Source organism: Peromyscus maniculatus, chromosome 11 (assembly GCF_049852395.1).
Source record: "Peromyscus maniculatus bairdii isolate BWxNUB_F1_BW_parent chromosome 11, HU_Pman_BW_mat_3.1, whole genome shotgun sequence".
Classification (NCBI taxonomy): Eukaryota; Metazoa; Chordata; class Mammalia; order Rodentia; family Cricetidae; genus Peromyscus; species Peromyscus maniculatus.
In genome coordinates this window covers 41,202,501-41,218,839 of record NC_134862.1, presented here as the reverse complement: position 1 = coordinate 41,218,839, position 16,339 = coordinate 41,202,501, and the positions used below count along the sequence as shown (strand labels likewise).

General features: G+C 46.8%; 1 protein-coding gene across 1 annotated transcript in view; it reads right to left on the bottom strand.

Moving 5' to 3' along the window:
• Window positions 1–8,505, bottom strand: part of Ctse (cathepsin E) — a 28,701-nt gene extending 20,196 nt beyond the window's left edge. The window contains exon 1 of the mRNA XM_006988831.4: window positions 8,279–8,505. The gene's annotated coding sequence lies outside the window, so the exon portion shown is untranslated. The remainder of the gene's footprint in view (window positions 1–8,278) is intronic.
• Window positions 8,506–16,339: the final 7,834 nt, after the last annotated feature.

Below are 16,339 nucleotides of genomic sequence, written 5' to 3'. Positions count from 1 at the left end.
CTACCAGATGTGCCTGTGTGAAGTTGTTAGATATATTTCATGGTGGCCCTGTACAGTAGGCATTGTTTCCTCTACTTTTCCAAATGAAGAAATTGGGGTTCAAAAACCCCAATAGTCATACCACCTTGTTAGCTGTACAGGGTCCAAACGCAAGTGTCGGTTTTCCTCTTACCGTTCATTTTTGCATTTGAGTCTGCCCTGCCCACTCCCCGGATCCCATTGGTTCATCCTGCTGTGTCTACAGCTGGAATGGGAAGGAGACCCTCCAAGTATTGCCGACTTTGAGACTATGTGGGAGGCGGCCAGGACCTGAGAGCAGTGGGTCACCTTCTAGTCCTGGTGTCATCCCTAACTTACTAAGCAGCCTGGAACAAGGAACTTCCCACCTCAGAAAGGCAAAGAAAACCTACTGTTGGGGGAATCACATTTGGTTATTTTGGAAGCTTAGTCCTTAATTCTTTACCACTAGAGTTAGAGGACGTTTTTCTAAATAAGAATTTGTTAGACAACTAAAAACAATGTGAAGTAGCTGAATAGGTAAAAGTGATTGCTGCCTAGCCTGAGGACCTGAGTTCATTCAATTCCTGGGTCCCACACAGGCTAAGGAGAGAACTGACTCTCCGAAATTACCCTCAGACCTCCACACAAGCCCTGTGGTGTGAGTGTGCACTGGCCCCACCACACACAACAAATATATTTTATAAGCAGCCACAAGCTGATGTTGCAAGCTGGTGATCCGACTGCTTGAGGGGCTGAGACAGGAATGTGTAAGGATCAAGGCCTGCTGGTGATTTAATCGGACCCTGTATCCAAACAAAAAGTGAAAAAGAGGCCTAGGAATACAGGTCAGTGGTTGATTGTTTACCAAGCATGCCCAAGGCCCTAGGTTCAATCCCTAGTACAGAGAAAGAGAAACCCAAGCCGGAGAAGCTGCTATTTCCTCGTGCCCCCAATTTCATAGACTGTGCTGGGCACTTCTTTCTAGACAGCATGGTCTGTGCTGCATGGTGGGCAGAAAACCCCAAGTTTGTTTTCAAGGACTGGGGGGTTCTGCTCACTCAGAAGGTGGCTTCCAGGGTGAATTCTTGCTGGGCTGCCCTTGAAAACTGCGATCTGGTATCTGACAACGGGATAACAGCTCTAACTGCAGAGCCCTGCTATCTGCTGAGAAGACTGGTGTGGAGTCCCTTGTCCTTCCGCAGCCTGCAGCCTGCCTACTGAGCCCGCCTGGAGGCTGCTCCATCCAAGCTGGGCAGCCCTGGGAGCCCCTGTTTATGGCTCTACAGCCTCTTTCCTCTCCCAAGCACACCAAGCCTGCAGGGTATTTCTCAGCCGAGGCTGACTCAAAGGCAGCTGGATCCCTACACCTATTCCCCAGTGCAGGCCGTACCCATATTTCTTTGTTAATTGTTTGCTGGTGGCGCCTACAAAAGCTCATGAAAATAAATTTTCCAAAGGTGTTAGAATTCCTTGTTCCAGATCTCTGGAGGGTAAATTCAAATACCCTGAAGTCATTATTTCTTCTCAATGAGTTTTATGTCAAGTAAAGATGATTTTGTTCAACTAGGCTGAGACACAAGTTAATTCACTACTGATCTTTCAGGCTTAGAGGTTTAAAAAAAAAAGTACCTGGTCTGCATATGAGTTCCAGGACAGCCAGGGCTGTGTAGAGAGACCTTGTTTCAAAAATAAGTAAATAAATAGTAAAAATAGAACTGGATCAGGAAACATATACTTTATGTACCTCCCTTTGACATTTGGTTCTGGGACTCTGAGCTGGGGCAGGGAAAGGAACAGAATCACTGTTTACGAGGCTCTGAAAACCTGTTCGTTAGTGTTTCTATGAGTAGTCAGTGCCTCCCCAAACCCAGTCAGGAGCCTTGTCTAGACCCCACAGCTGCAAATAAGAGAGGAAATTGTCTTATGAGGACAAAGGCCTGGGGCTGAAGAGCTGGCTCAGCAGCCGAGAGCCTGGAGGTCTGAGTTCAGTTCCCAGCACCCATGTGCAGTAGCTTACAACTGCCTGTAAATCCAGTTCCAAAGGTCAGTGCCCTCTTCTGACCTTCACAGGCATCAGGCAGGCAACGCACACATGCACACACAATAAAATAAGTAAATCTAAATTTAAAAAATCACGTGAGGGGCCTAACCTCAAAGGTACTGGAGAAATACAAGTCAGAGATATTTTTTGTTGTTTTACTCACACTTGTTATCAGTAACTCCCAGCTTCCAAGACACTATGAGCTGTAGGAGCTACCCCTGCAAAAACAGAGACAAAAATGCTCTTAATTTGGGTGTCAAAATAGTCCCAGGAACACTGTGGCATTTTTGGAAATCACTGAGCAACATTTATGTGAATCTCTATCTAGACCTGGAGTCTTTCAAAGCAGGGAGCATACAGTAAGCACTCAATAAATGCAGGCTAGCCAGGACATGCTAAGGAGCCAGGTTTTGCTGGCCACACTTCTCTTGGGGCTTCTTGGCGGCTCCCAAAGCTGCAACCTCCTTTCCTGACAACACAGGAGAAAAGTGCATGACCCCCGTCCTGCTCTGCTGTCCTGAAGTCAGAAGAATGAGCCCCTACAGATGTCCCCTCCTTTAGGCAAAGCAGGATCCGACTGAGACCCTGGCAGAGCAGGCATGACAAGGATGCCCAGGTGTGTGGTGTCTCTGGTAAAGGCAGTGGGGGCTGAAAATGGAGGACAGGGAGCAGACCGCTGCAGAGGGAGGTGTGGAAGGCTTGGGTGGGAGGTAGAGCATAAAGGCTGGCCCAGCTTTCTCCAGGCGATCCGGCGAGCTGTACATAAGAATTGACACAGGTAGAAGACGATAAAGAAAAATGGACTCTGTCGGGTGGTGAGAAGGTAGGCCAGGCTTTGGGTGGAGGACGGGAGGACCCGGGACTCGGAGCTGCTGAGTGGCAGGTCCTCCCAAGCCACCAAAGGTGGCTCTCTATCCCTGCTGCTCTCTATCCCTCTTACCTTACAGCGCCTGCACATCTAACGTGCTTGGCTTTGGGTTTCGAAGGGAGCTAAACACAAAGTGACTCTAAGGAGTGTCAGATGTCACACGGCCTGGATGAAAGTGACATTATATAAATAGGAATCTGGGAAAGTAGAGATGGTCTAACCCTTGCTCATCATTTGTCAGAGGAGGTTTTTTTTTTGTTGTTTTGTTTTTTGTTTCTTTTCTTTTCTTGGCTAAGCCACTTTAGCTACAAGACAGCAGACATTACTAGAAAGGTCAAGCTTCAAGACAAATGAATTTTGTGGCCACAGAAAGGTAGATAGTCTCGGGACTGAAAAGGAATTTAGGGCTGTCTTTCATTGTCAGGAGAATTCTTTCACAGGTTCAGAGTTCTCAGCTCATTCCTCTGCCCCTGCCCTCCTCAGTCCATGTCTCGGCTTCGTTCAGGGACCATTTCCCTTTCATTTCCCTCGGAGAGGCCTGACAACCCTGGGGGAGGGTGTGGAAGCCCCTCTACAGCCTCCTCACATCTACCTCTTCCTGCCTCTCCTCTTCAGGCTCCCTTTTAGTTCAAGATAGATTCATTCCAGAGATCATCAACACCCCCCACCCCTGCCCAAGAAAGATGTGTCTGGATGAGGTGGTGGATGCCTATAACCCTAGCATTCTGGAGGCTACGGCAGGAGAATGGGAAGTTTGAGGCTAGCCTGAGCTACCTAGGGGGGCTCTGTCTCAAACAAAAGTAAAATAGAAACATGAAGAATATGCAAATCACCACTCACAGATAATTATTCACTTCTGATGTTTATCCCCCCCATCGCCGCCCACCACGGACATAGACAGAGTCCAGAATGGACGGCTCAGTGGAAGGAGAGCAGGAATACACAGAGGTGCCTCACATTCAGTGGAGTGAGCTTGCATCCTGCCCTGTGTTGATGCAACAAGAACCCAGTAAATGCAGGTTGATTCCATGTGAATTACGCGTGAGACAATTGAACCCCAAATAACAGAAAGTGTGTATCTCTGGGTATAAGCCAGCTTCAGTCATAAAATCACTCCCAGGGAAAAGGAGATTTTCCGAGGCAGCGTCTTATTTCTGTGGAAACTGCTGCTGGCGTCACAGAGAGGCAGCTTTGGAGTTCCAGATGTCAGAAGTACATTTCCCACTGCAGACTGAGGGTACCCGGTCAGTACGTGCTGGCAGCACCAATCTGGGAGTGTCGTGCCCAGCGTGCTGGTCTGCAGCTAGCTGCGGCACTGTGTGGGCCAATTAGAGTCAAGAAGTGACAGACAGACGTTAGTTCCTCTTTATGTGTTTGTGTGTGGAGGGGGGGGTGCACGCGTGCGTGCGCGAGCACGTGCTGGTGTGTTTGTGTGTAAGAGGCCGGAAGTTGACATCCGGTGTCTTCCTCTACATGCCCCACTTAATCTCATGTATTTACTTATTTTGGTGTGTGTGGTGTTTGTGCACGTGCGTGTGCAGGTGCGTGTGCCCACATACACAAGAGGAGACTGGAAGAGTGTGTGTCCTGCTCCATCACTCTTCGCCAGGTTCCCTTGAGGCGGGGTCTCTTACTGAAGCTGGAGTTAGACCGGCCAGGCGGCCAGCAACCCCGAGCATCTCCCCCGCCCCCGGAATCTGCCCCCACTAAGTGTTGGGTTAGAAATATGGGTCACCATGCTCAGTTTTAGGTGAGTGCTGGGGCTCCAACTCAGGACCTCACCCTTGTGCAGCCAACTCCTCAGCCCAGACTTTGGTTCCTGGACCAGTTGTCTCAATACCACACTTCTTGCCTCATGCCTCAGTGTCAATCATGTGTTTCTAATGGTTACGAAAGTTCATGTTTACCACACCTTTTCAAATCATGTGTGTAATCCGAAGAGTGAAAAGGCCATAATATTCTTGAATATCACAAACCTTTCTTTCCAATATGGGGGGAGGGAGGATCTGATACTGACTTTTGGAGCGTAGAAGGGCTAGTCATATGACTCAGAATTAAAATGAGTTTTCTTTTTCTAGTACTTTCTATTTTGGAGAAGTTGCTAGCAATGTCAAAAGTCTGGCATCTGTTCAGCACAGCAATATATATTTCAGGAACAACACTTTGATCAACTAGGTAAAATTTTCTTTTTTTTTCTAAGTGTCTCATTCTTGATATTTCTCTGGACACTCTGTACATGAGCATTTAAGTTCTGCTTATGGTAAAATTTATGTAGTAGGGATATGGCTCAGGGGTAGAAAGAACACTTGCCTGGCATGCATACAGGAGGACCTGGTTCGATCCCTAACACAGAACAAAACAAAACAAAAATCCACGCTGACAAAAGCCAAACACAAAAACCACGGTGCTTACGTTGTCACAGACTTGACTTTCAATATCACGACAAATCAGAGCAGGGGAAACGTATTTATTAAATATACATTCTCAATAGTATGTCCTTGGCTTATACTCAAGAATCTATGTATTTAATAATGTTGATGCTTTCTAGAAGAGTGCTCCCTGTGCCACTGGCTTTGTCAAGTCCCAGGGGTTTCAAACAGATTCTTCTGTCCTCGGAGCGTCCATGTTTATTTGACTGCTCTGTTGTCATGTTTTAGCCGAAGTCAGGCCGTTCCAGCTGACGTGATAGGATTCACTAATGTCCCCAGAACTTTTAGATATATTATTTTGCACAGCCTTAGGATCTTTGGGAAACTTACATTGAAATATAATATGATTGTTACAATTTTTCTTCAGCCTTGTGTCCCTATTCCCTCAAATGCTAATAGCCTAGGTTTGGTTGGTTTCTTTTTGTTGTTGTTGTTTGGTTTTTTTCCTGATAATCTAGTAAAAATCTGCATAGTCCTTTTCCAGCTATATATTTTACTATGGAAACAATTTTTGCTTGTTTGTTTGTGTTTTTTGTTTTTGAGACAGGTAGCCCTTGCTGTGATGGAACTCACTCTGTGAACCAGGCTGGCCTCGAACTGAGAGATCTGCCTGCTTCTGCCTCCAAGTGCTGGGATTAAAGGCGTGTGTCACCATGTCTGACTAACTTTTAATGTTTATATACAGACAGATTTGTGTTTTGAAAATATGCCTAAGGAAATTAACTGCTCCTTTGGCATAGGAGACAAACCTCAGTGGTATCTAACATTTCTTTTAATATTAAAAGTGATTTCAGTCAACAAATTGGTATATGCTGTTGATTCTTTTAAGCCAAAATGTGTGGATTATTTGGTGTTTGTATTTATTTTCTGGGTTAATGTTCTGCTATAATGCTATGAATCTTCTATAATGTCCATAAATGAAGAAGATTCCTGTTCAAATTTTTTTATCTTCCTCTTCCTCCTCTTTCTTTTCTCTGTTTGGCAGCTCTGGGGATGCAGGGCTCTGACACCAGGCTAGCTCTCTACTCCGAAGCTACATATCCTCAGCTCCACTTTGCTCATTTTGAGACAGGGCCTCTCCACATTGCTCAGACTGTCCTTCAACTCATTCTGTAACCTACTCCAGCCTTGGACTTGACAGCCTCCTGCCTCAGCCTCCTTCATAGCTGGAACTACAGCCTTGTACCAGCAAGCCTGGCTCCAGAACTTTCTTGAGATGCTATTTGGAATGACAAATATTATTGTTGACAAATATTATTGTATGACAAATATTATTGTATGACAAATATTAAAAAAATTGTTGACAACAGATTTGTGTGTCTGTGTTTAACGGCAACATGCTCATTTTCCTTATCATATAGAATCTGATTGGCAACATTAGTAAATAGATATTTCCAAGACAGATTTGAAATTTGAAACTGTTGATATTTTGTTTCAGTTTCTTCGTGTTTACTGGGGAGAGGGGGAGGGTGCTGAATTCTTATCTTTGTATGTTAAAAATTTCTAGTTTTCCAGTTGGTTAATTTTCCATTGTTCTTGTTATTAAAGAACTGGTAAAAATGTAGATTCCTTTGAAGTCTCATACAGTAAGATGCAGATTCTATGCGGTTTGTTACCGTCTGGAAAAGTTATTTGTTTATTCTATTTCCCAAGACTTTTAGCCTGCATTATCATCCATAAAGTAAACACTTCTTCCTTGAGGGGAAGTTCTCACCGAGGGCATGTTCATGACCTGTATTTCCATAATGTGGCTGAGGATTCGACTTTTTCACTTTTCTAAGTCTAGCATTTATTGAAATTCCCAGCGATGGTTGAGGATGGGACGCAAAGGTGAATTCACACTCTGCTCCTATTTCTAAGACACATCTGTGTCAGCAGTTTCCAGCTGCGCTATTTTCTTTCCACGTACACCTCGTTCCCTGTCAGACTTAGTCAATAATTCAAATATCACTTCTTTTCTCTAGACCGGTTTTCATTTTTTGTTTTGGGGCTAACATTATTTTTCTTTTCAATGCCTTGAAAGACACACCATATTAGCCTAGATATATAATATATATATGTAATAGTTTATATTAGAATTTGTAATGAAAATAAGTAATAAGCTGTGAAATGTTACCAGCAGATATTTTGTTTGTTTTTTAAACAGTGACTCACTGTGTGTCCTGACTGGCCTAGAACTCGATATGTAGACCAGACTGGCCTTGAACTCAGGAGATCACCTGCCTCTGCCACCCCAGTGCTGGATCAAAGGAATACAGCAGCCCTCCTGGTCCCACCGTATGTTTGTCCTGAAGAAGTTTCCTTGAGCAATGTGCTGATAACAGCTGTGGATCAACTAGCAGTTCACATACAATGCACTCTAATTTAGGAATGAAATGTAGATATGTAGTGGTACATGGACATTAATTACAGTAAAAGTGAGTTGTGCCATAATAAAAACCTTACAGACTCAGCTAAGTTGGGGACGTAAAGGTACCATTCAGATCACGTGACCTATAATGCTAAACCTCATATTTCATCGGTACACAAACTAATAGGGGATTAAAAAGACATTTAAATACACATAGCAGGGCATGGTGGTCTATGCCTGCCACCCCTGCACTAGATAAGAAGATTGAAGGGAGTTCAAGGCTAGCCAGACCTACGTAGTACGACCATGTCTCAAAAAAAAAAAACCCAAGCAATCAGACAAACAAAAACTTCACAATCCTCGTCTAAGCTCCTCTGTGGGAAGCATTGGCAATTTCTACGGCAGTTTCTACCAGCAGGTCTTTAGCAAACTCACTCCACTTTAACTTGCAAAACAAGTGAATGTCAGCCTTCTTAGGAAAGGTCTGTTTTTCCCTGTCAGAAGATTATCATAATAAATGGATTTTGTTGGATGAAGCATCACCTTGTCATTTACCAGAAAAATTTGTAATAAGATGATGCACCCCTTACCTTTGAAGTTACCAGAGAAACGAAAAAAGCGTCAAGAGTACAGTTTTCTCGTAGAAAGCGGATGGCCGGCTCGGAGACCACGATCTGCGTGGAAACACCAGTTTCGGTCTTGGCTAACTCTGACCTTAAGCAACTCTTATCTCTTGGCCACCTCAGCTGCAAATGGGAGATAACCGCGTCTGATCCTTCTAACTGCTTCTGGAGTCACACGGGGCACCTCCAGTTCTGAGGAGCAAATGAGACTGTGAGATGGGCGAGCAGTGTTTTGGCACTTACAGGAAACGTGACTGCTTTCGGAAATAAACGAGAAGCGGGTTTGAAAGTCAGCTAAAGGGAGCTGGGTACGGTGGTGCGCGCCTGTAATCTCCGCATGTGCGAGGCAGGCACACACATAGCAGCGATTTAAGGCCAGCCTCGGCTACGTACTGACTCGAGGCTAGCCTCGGATACATGAGACCTTGTTTCCATGAAAATTAAAACAGTCAAATAAAGAATACGTTCAGAGTCAGTAGAGGGCATTATTTCTGTAACACAAAGTCTGTCCCTGTGGAACCAGCTGTGGCCCAGGTGCTGGTCTTACATGGTCACCGGTGGACGTTTGCCGGAGCTCGCAGGTCTGACAGCCAGATGCACTTAGAACACCAAATGTTAAGCCGGTTGTCGGCTGTTTGCAGATAAGCTACCACACAAATTGAAAGTCTCAAAGTGAGTCTTTCAGGCAGCTTCAGTCAATAAGTGGACTCCATGATAAACCTCAAGGGGACACAGGAAACCTATCTGGAGAAGTGAAAATTTGCGGTAACAGCCGGAAGGACATTCAAGTCCCAGACATGGTGAGGGCATTCACTTCAGAGGGAGCAGGGAAGGTGTACCTCAACATCTCTGCCCTGCTTCTACTCCCCGCTGGGTATAGCAGCACATCTGTGGCCGAGCTGAGGACAGAAAGGGGACAGTCCCAGCCGTCATTCATCCGTCAAGCATTTACAGAGGACTGCTATGTCCCTGCACTGGCGTAGGTGCTGGAGAGACGAGTCTTAGGCCACACAGAACTCTTGAAATCTACTTCGTGGACCTGTCACACGCTGTCTTCCCTTTTTTTCTTAGGATCCCTCCCTTCATGCTCAGGCACCCCGAGGCTCATCTCTCACCAGTGGTTTCGGATGCTCACTGAAGTAGAAAGGACCATAGTTCCTGATAGCACGCCTTTGTGCCTGGCACCCTCTTACCTGGAACACAAAGGCAGCCTCATGCTTCAGCACCAAGGCTACTTCTTGTTACTCAAAAAACAGCTGCCCTGGCACTTGGAATACAGAAGAAGGAGGATTGTGGGTTCAGGGCCAGCCTGGGCTTTGTATCGGACCCTGTTGAGAAGGAGAGAAGGCTTTGATCCTCTCTGATCCCACAGTCCTTCCTTTGGAGCAGGGTCTTTTTAACACTAACTTTAATCTTTTTCCGTGCCCGCTGAGGTCCAGTGGAGACGCCCCCAGTAGTCTAGGGTAGAAGCGGGTAGGGTAGGGTTGTAGGTACCATGTCTGCCCCTGCTACTCATGTCTCACACTGCTGGAGACACAGCATACACTAAACCAAGCTTTGCCATATTGGACTTTTTTTTCCCTTTGATTTTAGAATTATAGTAATTAGAATTTAGTAGTTCCCTTGCTTGGTTACACTGTGATGGTTACATCCATCAAAGATGTGGTTGGTCCTTCCTCTGCTCAGTTCTCATGGTCTGGTTTTGAGCCTTTTGGTTTCCTTGTTCTTTATCCCTGCTGTAAGACCTCAAATCTAGCTTCCAAATGTTATTTGCCTCTTTGTGTGTTTAAATGATTCTTCATTTTATTTGGATGGAATTTCGTTATAACTAATTTTCCAAAAGACTTATTGCTATTCTTGAAAATTGTATTGTTGACAGAATAATACTAGAATAATACTGATAGAATATTGGTAAAAGAGCTCTGGGTTCTTAGATCTGCCCCTGCATTCAGTCTCCTGTGAACCACTCAATGGAGCCTTTGGAAATGCCACTATGTTGTTGGAGACGCTGTGAGGCGGTAGCAGCCATCTTGGTACCCCAATGGGAATGCTTTGACTTTGTCCACCCTCTGAAAGGATCCCTGGGGCTCCCGGGGGGTCCCCAGGTACACCTTGAAAACTTTGAGACCGTCTGGCTTTGGTGCTCCAAGAAGCAATAATCTCTGGAACTTGCACCCACAGGTTAGATTTCCTGCAGCTGTCTTTGCCTTAGTGTGTCTGAGGAGCCTTCTCTCTGGGGATGTTCGTCCAGTTTGGGTCACTGTGACAAAATACCTGAGGAAAACAACTGGGGGGGGGGTACTTTGTCTCAGAAGGGTACGTCAATGGTCGGTTGGTTCCATTACTGTTAGTCATGACAAGGCAGACACATTATGGTGGAAGAAAACTGCTCACCTCATAGTGTTCGGGAAGCAGAGAGAAAGCCAGAGGAGATGTCTGGAACAAGGTATATCCCCAAGGACGCACTTCCAAAGACCTACTTCCTCTAACGAAGCCCTACCTCCTAGCTGTCTGTTTGTTCAGCTGTGAACTCATGGGTGAATTAAGCCATTGATAAGGTCTGGGCTCTCATGATCCAATGATCTTGTAATAGTACCATCATATGAGGGCCACTCTTTCAGAGTATGAACCTTGGGGGTACATTTCACATCTATTCCAGGACAGGTGGGTGCTATCCGTGTGCAGAGTGGGATCATACAGCTGTTTTATGAGGGAAGAAACATGAAAGGCCCAAATGCAGGGCAGGCAGGTGTTAGGCTGGAAATGAAAAAAAATATGAACTCAAATCCTGGCTTCAGTACTTTTCTCAGGCCATGTCTGCCTTTGGGTTCCCCCCTCTGTGCAGTGAAAGGCTGTGTGATTTCTTCAAACTGGAGACTCTAGAGTCAGACAATGGCTGTAAAGGGGATGGTTGGATGTCTTCATCCGGTGAAGAAGAAAGCTCTTTCAAGGTATGGATAATTTCCCCTTTCTTCTCTTGATCACAGGCATACTTGCCTTCTATTCCTAACTACACCAGAACCTTCAGTGGCCTTGACTGACTGTCAGGCTCCTTCACAGTGCCTCTGAGCATCTGTACTGTCATGGCGGTCTTGTTTCTGGATATCCTGTCACATCTGGCCACTGTTGGTGAGAACGGCAGTGCTTGGGAGTGAATGGTCAGAACACAGCATGGAGTCAGAGAGACATAGACGCACTGTGTCTATGACCATGAGTACGTTGGGTCCCTGAAAACTGACTTATTTACTGTCAATGGGGTGGGTTCCTGTTCCTATCTCATGTTTATTTTTGAAGATTAAATGCAGCAATGAGTATGCCTGGCATATATTAAGTCTCCAATAAATAGGGATCTCTCACTCTTGCTCTCCTGAGGCAAGAGCTAAGGTATGTGTGTATGAAGACTAGGGGCTCATATTACTAAGAGCCCAACTGTTTTTCCCTGTCAAGAACTGACAGCTCATGGGAGTCCATTCATGAGCTACCCAGGCCTGTGGTCTGTGAATGGCTGACTACTCTGTACATCTGCCCAACAGACTTGCTGGACAAGATGCCAGATGTCTGGAAGTATGCGTGGGGTGCAGGAACAAGGGAATTGTGCTTTATTGAGGGACTTACGGAGCCCCTGAGAAAGGCTCAGTTGGGCCCGTGTCGTCAGTCATGATCAGGGTCAGCTGCCGTGGGTAGTTGATAGTTGCCTGGAACTCAGCGGGTTGTTTACTCCTGCATTCCTTCAGTCAACACTTGGACGAAGTGTTTTCATTTTCTTGGTTATTGGAATGTAGCAGTGAACCTAAAACCCATCACTCTCACGGAGTTTTTAGAGGAACACACGAAAGACAACCCTGAAGATCAAAGGGTGGCATGCCACAGACAAAGAAAGCTCCGTGGGAGTGACTGGCTATTTTGTGTTGGGCGGCCATGGAAGACTGCACCACCTCTTGACCTAAGGGGACTGAACGTGGGACTGGAGGATAATGGGGGCGTGACTTGGGGAGTAGGAGCTGAAAATGCAACGGTCCTGAGGAAGGTGGGCTTGACACGGTCACAGAAAAGCAAGGGCTGTCTAGAGCGGTTTCCTGAGGTGACATAGGGCAGAGCAGTCTGTGGAAGGCATCTTGCATGGGTTTTGACTACTGGAGGGAACTTCGGGGCGTTCGGAACAGGCTCTGACTTACATTTTTAAATAACTGTTCTGGGTGCTGTGTTGAACATGGATGATAGGGTTAAGGATGGAGGGAGAAAGGTCTGATATCCATGTGCTAGAATGTTTAGTAGTTCAACCCACAGAAGTAGAAAATGTGCATGCCTCACTGGCGGCCACCAGAAGGCAGGATAGACTAGACAGAAGATAGAGGTGGAGATGTGTGTTGAAGCCAGTCACTGAGCTCCAGGGACCCCTGGACAATGGCAAAGGAGAGAACCTACCCGCTCACTCGCATCCCTCAAGTCTAACAAGAGGGCTTTGGGGAAGTCAGTCAAGGATTGGAAAAACCAGGGTGCTCTCTGCCACTGTGTTTAAGAGGCCAGCCTTCCTGTGAAGGGCAAGTTTATGTGCTTCCCCAGGACCAGCACACAGGAATACCTATCCCTCCCCAGCCCTGTTCTGCCTGGCACTGGGCACCTGCCAGCTCCCTCAGCTTGGCCTAGTCAACAAGGATATAGGAAGCAGAGACCCATTTGTCACTGGTGGGACTTCTTGGTGGCCTGCTCGATTTCAGTCATGGACCCAGCCTCCTCAGCCAGGGAAAACAGGAAAAGAGCCACTAGAATTACATTTCTCTACACAGGAAGCCAGGAAGATCACTAGCTGGATGTGTTCAGCATCATTGGTCCTTCCAGAGATTTCTGAAGACTCCCATTGACTCAGCACCCGAGTCTGTCAGTCAGTAGCCTAAGCAGTGTTTCCCAAAGTACAGGCCATGGACATGTCCAGGCCATGGGTGTCACAGGCCATGGGCAGCACAGGCCACAGACATTCATGGATCACAGCACAGGCCTTTGATGTCACAGGTCACAGACAGCACAGGTCATGGGCAGTACAGGCCATGGGACAGTAGGTACCTCAGCTGTATCACTCTGCATGCTTCTGTTGCTCTTACCTGTCCGAATAAAACATTCTCCTCGTTTTCAAGAACTTTCTTTGGAGGTGACTCGACCTCCACCTGACACCATCCCAGCCTGTCTCAGTGGCAAAGCAACCGGCTTCTCGTAAAGTTCTCTGCGATGTGTTCTACTCATGAGAGGTTTTATTTTTGTTTTTGTTTTTTGCGTGGGGCGGGGCGGGGGTGGGGAGGGGGATTAAGACAGGGTTTCTCTGTGTAGTTGTGGTGTCTGTTCTGGAGCTCGCTCTGTAGACCAGGCTGGCCTGGAACTCACAGAGATCCTCCTGGCTCTGCCTCCCCAGTGCTGGGATTAAAGATGTGCACTACCACTGCCTGCCCAGCCTTCATGAGAGTTCTTAATGGGTAGAGAGAGAATAAATTAGAGCTAGCGTCAAATAATGTTGGGAAGTAACAAGTAAGTGGAGAATAATGTGGAGAAATTCTTACTTAAAACCAATGCCCAGCTGGGCACGGCGCTGCACATTTCTAATCACTGCACTCAGAAGCTGGACAGTCTTGAATTTAACTACTCCAACAACAAAACCAGTGATGAAGGCAGCTGCCCTGTCTTCTGAGGAGGGTGCCGGGTCTCACGATGCTAGTGGATCCCATTCCACCTACAGGTTCCAGATGGGAGAACGCAGAAAGCAGGTGCATCCAAGCCTCCATGCCCTTCCCGTGTTGAAAACCGGGCAAGCATGGACCAGGCAGCGCTAGGCCTCAGCAGGGTGGAGGACAAGTCATGTGACCTCGCTGGCTTCCCATCAGCCCTGTGGAGTTATCAGGCCACGGCTACTCTTGAGTGCCTTAGTTTGGATGCTGTATTGCGTGGTTGCTTGTTAACCAGGCTTTGGGAACGTAAAAGTAGGTTTGAGGTCAAGGAATGAGGGGCAGGAAGTGGTTTGGTACAATAAGATAAGTGAACTGGGGGTGAGGCCGGGGGAGCTGGGGAGATGGCGGGGGAGCTGGGGAGCTGGGAGGAGAGATTTGATGGGAAAGTTAAACATTTTTTTTCTTTTGGAGACAGTGTCTTTTTCTTTCGTGTGTGTGTGTGTGTGGTGTATGTGAGTGTGGTTGTGTGCATGCCACAGCACATGCGGAGATTGCTGCTGTGTACCAGGCTAGCTGACCCGAGGGTTTCTGAGGGTTCTCCTTGTGTGGGGAGGGGGCAAAACAGCTTGACCACGCAGCTGCCATGAATGGCTTAGAGGCTCAGACACAGCTTCTGGCAGAGCCCACCCAGTGGGGCCTGTGTCTCAGGGGAGATACCTGAGGCCCAGACACAGCTTCTAGCAGGCAATACCTGGGTCTATAATCCCAGGGAGTGATGGCAGAAAGCAGAAAGGTATATAAGGCATGAAGACCAGAAACTAGAAGCTTTTAGCTGGTTAAGCTTTTAGGCTTTTGAGCAGCACAGTTCAGCTGAGATTCATTCTGGATTCATTCAGAGGCTTCCAGTCTGAGGAAACAGGATCAGCTGAGGAACTGGCGAGATGAGGTGGCTGTGGCTTGTTCTGCTTCTCTGAAGTCAGAGAATTTACCCCAATAACTGGCCTCAGGTTTGATTTTATTAATAAGCATTTACCCCAATAACTGGCCTCAGGTTTGATTTTATTAATAAGACTTTCTAAGATTCATGCTACACTTTTTTGTTGTTGTTGTTTTTCCAGAGCTGAGGACCGAACCCAGGGCCTTGCGCTTGCTAGGCAAGCACTCTACCACTGAGCTAAATCCCCAACCCCTGTTTGTTTTTTAAGACAGGGTTTCTCTCTGTAGTTTTGGTGCCTGTCCTGGATCTCACTCTGTAGCCCAGGCTGACCTCAGACTCTTGAAGATCCACATCCCTCTACCTCCTGAATGCTGGAATTAAGGGTGTGAGCTATCACACCTGGCTTCAGGACGTCTTTTGACCTTCCTTGATTTGTGTATTGCAGTCCTAGATGGGCAGAGACAGCAGACCCCACAAGGGTTGTTTTCCCCACCCTTCTCCCTCACCCCAGCCGACACTTGCATTGCCTGGACACTCTTGGCTGTCGTATCTGGGTGGCGCCATGCTACTAGCCTTGAATGAGTGGTGAGCAGGGATAGTGTGAAACATTGTTCATCAGAGCCAGCGGGGTGGGGTGGGGGTATCCACAGTCCTGCTGCTAAGACCTGTCTGTGAGGTCTTCCCAGGCTCTTGGGGAAGCCTTCCTCTGTGCTGACTCTATAGATAATTAGAGGTCCTTGAGCTCCAAGCCAGAGTTCTAGACTAGTGGTTCTCAACTTTCCTAATGCTGCAACCCTTTAGTACAGTTCCTCATGTTGTGGTGACCCCCAACCACCAAGTTATTATTATTATTATTATTATTATTATTATTATTATTGGTTTTTCGAGACAGGGTTTCTCTGTGTAGCTTTGTGCCTTTCCTGGGACTCACTTGGTAGCCCAGGCTGGCCTCGAACTCACAGAGATCCGCCTGGCTCTGCCTCCCGAGTGCTGGGATTAAAGGCGTGCGCCGCCGCCCAGCCAAATTATTTTGTTGCTACTGCATAACCATCATTTTGCTACTGTTACAAATTGTAATGTAAATATTTGATATGCAGGATGTCTTATATTTGACCCGAAATGGGTCCAGACCCACATGTTGAGAACCATTGTTCTAGGCGATGTTAACAATGGTGGCACTTAATAATGACTGGAAAGTCTGAGCAACTAGACAGGTGACCAGTTCCACTGGTTTGCCTGGGATTGTCGCAGTCTTAGCCCTGAAGTTCCAGGTCTCAGGGCAGCGCGGAGGCCTGGCCTGCTCTTCCTTTTGTGGCTAGGGACTCTGCGGCAGAGAATTAATCTCTCTGATTTTAAAACAAACAACTGCCCTTTTCAGGCTGGGAGAATTCTGGATGTTTCTAACTAGAGCCTAGAGGACAAGGGTGTGACAAGCTC